A 5,503-nucleotide genomic window follows, 5' to 3' on the forward strand; every position below is an offset into this window, starting at 1 on the left:
GATAAATACCTTGTTGAAAGGATGTTCGTGGATTCAGTCAGGCAGAGGGCAACGTTCTGGTATCGACGAAAGTCTTAGTCCTGGCGTTTTGGCACTAACGGCGATTTCGGTAACGGCGTTTTTGGTACTAACGGCGATTTCGGTCACGGCGTTTGGCACTAACGACGTTTTCGGCGTCGATATCACTAGTCCACGGGATCCGGCACAAAAACCAAGGGAAGATAGCGCACCACGTAAAAGTTATCACTGCGCGAGAGGCGATCCGAGCGGAAACTGCCCGAATTCTAGTAGTATTGTTTTCCTTTCGATGCACTTTAGGGCGAAGGTGATGAGAATTGCGTCTGAGAACTAAACGGAGAATACGTTCTCATGTGGAAAGTTAACAGTTAGTCGTTAAGCAGTTGACAAAAAGACGACAACTATGACGTCATGGAAAATATACTGTAGGTCCATAATTCAGACACTCACACATACATTCCTATTATTTTACATCGCTATAAACACAGCGACATAAAATAATAGGAATAGTTGTATTACATTTTTTATACTGTTGGTATTTTCTTAATGTATAAAATTAGTGCAACGTGATTATATAATATTTTTAAAAATTTACATTTATAATTACAGTCAAAATTCAATTAGTAATAGTAAGGCTCACTGTTATTATTCCTTTGGGTGGGGTGTCGCAAAATATTAATTTTATTTATATTTACTATTTGGGGGGGGGATTGCAGAGCAAAGAAGGATGAGAATCGCTGTTCTAGACTCTAGAGTTCTCAGAATGATAGACAAGAAGCAGGATAAGCTTCATATCACCACTAGCATTAGCTCCCAAAAGTAACATCAATTGGTTTTTCATGGGTTTATGCCCAGGAATATTTTTTTTGTCTTTCGTGATATAAGTACAGTTTGGCATACACTTCCAAAATAAACCAGTTTCATCACAATTGAAAATTTGTTGTGGACAATATCCTTCTTTTTTAATGAATTCTTCAAATTTGAGACAGACCTTCTCAGCTTCTTTATCTGCACTAGCAGACTCACCATGAATTACCACATGTTTAATGCCAGATCTCCTCCTAAATTTTGCAAACCATCCAGTGGTTTGCAATTCTATCTCCTCATGTGACAAATGTGCAGTTTGTTTCTTCAGTTCTTCAAAAATTTCTTTAGCTTTCTCTTGAATGATAGTCATACCCATTACATCTCTTTTCATTTCCCTTTCTTTTATCCAAATTAAAAGCAATCTCTCCATTTTTTTTGTGGATAGCACATCTTTGTTTCTCAGATGTGATTTTCGTTACTCCTTTAGCTCCTTGAGTCTTCTTGATTATATCTTTCTTAGCTAAGATTGTGCCTAAGCAACATCAGACACCTTTTGCCCACTCTCTACTTTGGCTTTTATCTCCTGCTTGGTTTCTATGGTGAGCACGGTTCTTGACCACTCTTTTTAGGCTCCATAATATCAATTTCTTTTTGAAATACAGTAAAAAGTTCTGAAAAGCACTCACAAAAAATTCAGAGAACAGAACTCAACTAGCACATGACAGAATTATGTAAATATGAGGCCCAAATAAAATTTGACATTTTGGTGTTAAAATGTTAATGAATATCCAATAGGACAGTTAAAACTTTTACCTTTCGAAAATAAAAACCGATGCAAAACTTAACGATTGCCCGACAGTCTCTCAAAGATTATAAAAAAATTATTTGTTAGAAAGGTAAATAAAAACCGGAATTAAAGGGGAGAGTTTAAAAGTTCAGAGGAATATTATCCAATCGGTATTGGGCTGAGATTCAATGTTGACATCTCCCGCATTTCAAAAGGTTTTGAATTTTCACCTGGAGACAAGGGAAAACCAATCAGTATTCTTTATTTTATGTCGCTTCTTCTTGTATTTGTTCTGCGAGATGTTCGTTATCCGAACATGTGTTTGTTGTCTGAACATACAAATCTTTTACAAAAGTGTTCATTGTCTGATTTGTTCACAGTCCGAACCGTTTGTTAACCGATCACCCACTGTATTATCTAAAAAAGTAAAATAGGTACTAAACTTTGGTAAAGAAAGACAAAAAATTAAAACTAGATAAATAAATTCAACAATAACCTTGAAACAGCAATAACTATAATGTTTTTGGATAACTTTAACCTTTAACAGTACACAGAACTCTGTAGAGTAGTTTAAGGTAAAAAATTATGAATCAGAATAATGACTTTTCAACACTAGGTTCTTGTTTAGGTTATGACTGTAGGTTCTTGTTTAGAGATCTTATACTGCAAAACCTGACAAAACAGCAATGATAGAAGACACTGAACAGAAAGCAAAGCATACCTAGAATATTCCTAGTAACCAAATCTAGAACTGTTTGATTTTCTTTCTATTGCAATTTAAGATTGACATATAAGCTGCCCATCACATAGCCACACCCCTTTCAGATTATCTTTCAAATACAGATAACCTGCAGGTAATGTACTTAAAAATATGGTAGATAGGTTACAATAAGTATTACATTGATCCATTAACATGGTAAAAATTCCAGATAAAAACAAAAGTTTTGTGTTTTTTTGATGGGCTATTTCCTTATATAACTATTCATGATGTGGTTATATTCCAACACAATACACAATTGGTGTTGCTGGCAGTTATAGAGATCTCATTTCCAATAGGGTTTTTAATTGTTTGCTCTTCTCATTAATCATAGCTATACATACAGTATATGATGACAGGATAGCCAAAGTGATTAATCTGATGAGCCAGGATCAAATCCAAACAAGCAACTCCAGGAGTGTTTCATGGGTGGTTTTTCCCAGATATATTGGACCCAAGCATAAATTTTCCATAGTCCAAATGTGAGAGCTGTGTGTGTTTACCTTTCCACAGAAGTGAAAATGTGCCTTATCTCTTCATAGAATTTTCCATTTCAGTTTTGACAAGGAAGATCAATGCAAAAGTCACTCTGTTAGTGACAAAAACTGCTAGTTGTAACCAATCTTATACAAATGACAATAAACAAGCTTTCACCAGTACCTTCCACACTGTGCCATTGCCAATTACCATGAGAATGCACATACAGTACTGAAACCTGCCCTGCAACATTATTCACTGGTCATTCAACAACAGCTGTCCTAACATCTTTGATGAGTTGTAGAGTGACAAGTTTGTGCCCTTGACTGAGTTTGAACTCCCAGACATCTTGCTTCCTCAAATCAAATTACCATTCTCTCAAGAGCTTGGAGTCAAGGGTTCTTAGCATAAACTTTTACAATAGCAAAATTCCCAAAGTGCAGCCATAGTATTGATGCTATTTTCATAAAACAGCTTTACAAGAAATACATGTTCTGGTAAAGCAATGGCCATCATAGCTAATAGGAATAACATTCAACAGCAATGATCACTTTTATAGCCAGATTTCAAGGTGTGTGCTTATGCAATGAAAATTGCCTTTTTGTTGCTTGTAATGCCAAAAGTGTCATATTGGAGAGTTTTAGGGTGTGTTTACTTCTGAGTTAATTTTACTGTCAGCATGCTCAATGTGTATACTTTTGTCCAAGCACCACGCTAATTGGCGTTTACTTTTGAGTTGTGTGACGTCATTTTTAATGGAATTAGTAAGCTGGGAGTGCTAGCTAGTTTGCTGTTGAGCTTTGCACTAATTCAATATGGCTGCTCCCATGAAAAAATTACTTTCTGTACAAAGTAATGAAAATGGAATTATTTTTGGAAAAGTAAATGGCAGAAAGTATTTTTATTGGTAAATTTCAATTATTTGTTGTATAAAATGTTTACAATAATCTTTTTTATTGTAAGCTTCAATAGCTTTAGATGACTTTTTTCATAAACAGATGTGAAAAAAATTAAGTTCAGTTCATTGTTTATGATTAAAAATGAAGTTTACCTTACATGTGTTTGGAATCTTCAAGTGTTATGTTCAGAGCATTAAATAAATCTTAAAGAAACAAACAGCATTAATAATAATCCAAAATTACATAAGTTTGTATACTTGAATGAATTTTCACTTGCATAAAGGAAATGACTTCTCAAGAAATTGTATCATTTGAACAAGGCCGGATCATCACATAGACAAATGAGACAAATGTCTAGGGCCTGGTTTTTTGGAGGGCCCGGTCAAACTGTCTATTTTGAAAAGATTTGTAAATAAGATAGTTTACTTTTCTGTTGGACAACCGTATATAATAAACCAATAAACAAAAATATATTGCTTTTTATATGGTTATTGTGAATTCTAAAATCTAAAGAAAATGTGTTCTTATGTTTCTTCTTATTGAAAGTAATTCTTCCGATAATTTAGAATTTTTTTTATAGCGATAAGAATAATATTAACTACATGATGATGAGCCCTGCATTGCCTGGGCAAAAAATAACAACAAAGGTTAAGATTATTAGATTATTTTGTACTTCTAATCTTTCTATTATATTATATTATATTATAGCGAGGGAGGGGCATGGTAAGAAGAAAATGTCTAGGGCCCCAAAGTGGGTTAATCTGGCCCTGCATTTGAATACCATTTTCTCATTACAAACTAAACTTGTATGATGACAGGGTAATACTTATTTCTATTGAAATAAACTGCTTCTTCTTCAGTTGATGTCTTAATAGCCATATGCTTTTCATCAATAGAGCCTATAATTCCAGGAAAACCATATTGAGTATAAAAAAATTCCATTATTCTTACAGTATCCTGCTGTGATGGCCAAGAGATTATTTTTTCATTTTCATTTAACACTAAGAGAGAATTAACAACCTTATTTAAAATATTCCATGCAGTTCATCTAGACATATTAAAATGATCACCAATACCTTTAGAGAAAAGAAAGAAAGACAAAAAAAATGTTTTGTATTTAATATCTATTATTTGTTGATTTTAAATTCAGTTTAGTTACACCATAAAAGAGCAATGTCACATCTATTCATTGGATAAAACAATTGCATTATATATATGTATAATCTGCTATTTTCTTATATACTGCATCTAATTTCATATACCGTATTTTACGGACTATAAGACGCTATGGACTATAAAACGCACTTTAATTTTTAAGCAATTTTTTTAAAAAATACCTATAAGACGCTACGGACTATAAGACGCACCTGAATTTTGGAGGCAATTTTTCGAAGAAAAAAGTGCATCTTATAGTCTGTAAAATACAGTATTACTTTGTATAAACAAACCTGAATGATTCTTGATTTGCTAATGTCCATAGGCAGCATAAAAGCTGCTTTTGAGGAGACACAGGTGGTCTTCCAGAGGAAGTAATTTTTTGTGTCTAAAATTGAGTTTATTTTTTAAAGGAGACTTTCAAAAGATTCTCTTGTAAGTCTAAGGTGATGTTTCAAATTGGGTGGATTATAAAAAGGTACAGTCTTTTCAATAAATGTTTCTATCTTTTTTATTTGATCTTACTTTTCTTTTTTCTTCTTTCATTTTTTTCACAATTATATCCACAATAAGATCATCCTCGTCCAATTTGGAGTTAAGTAA

This window comes from Centruroides vittatus, unplaced genomic scaffold, assembly GCF_030686945.1.
Source record: "Centruroides vittatus isolate TY-2023 unplaced genomic scaffold, ASM3068694v2 scaffold_324, whole genome shotgun sequence".
Taxonomy (NCBI): Eukaryota; Metazoa; Arthropoda; class Arachnida; order Scorpiones; family Buthidae; genus Centruroides; species Centruroides vittatus.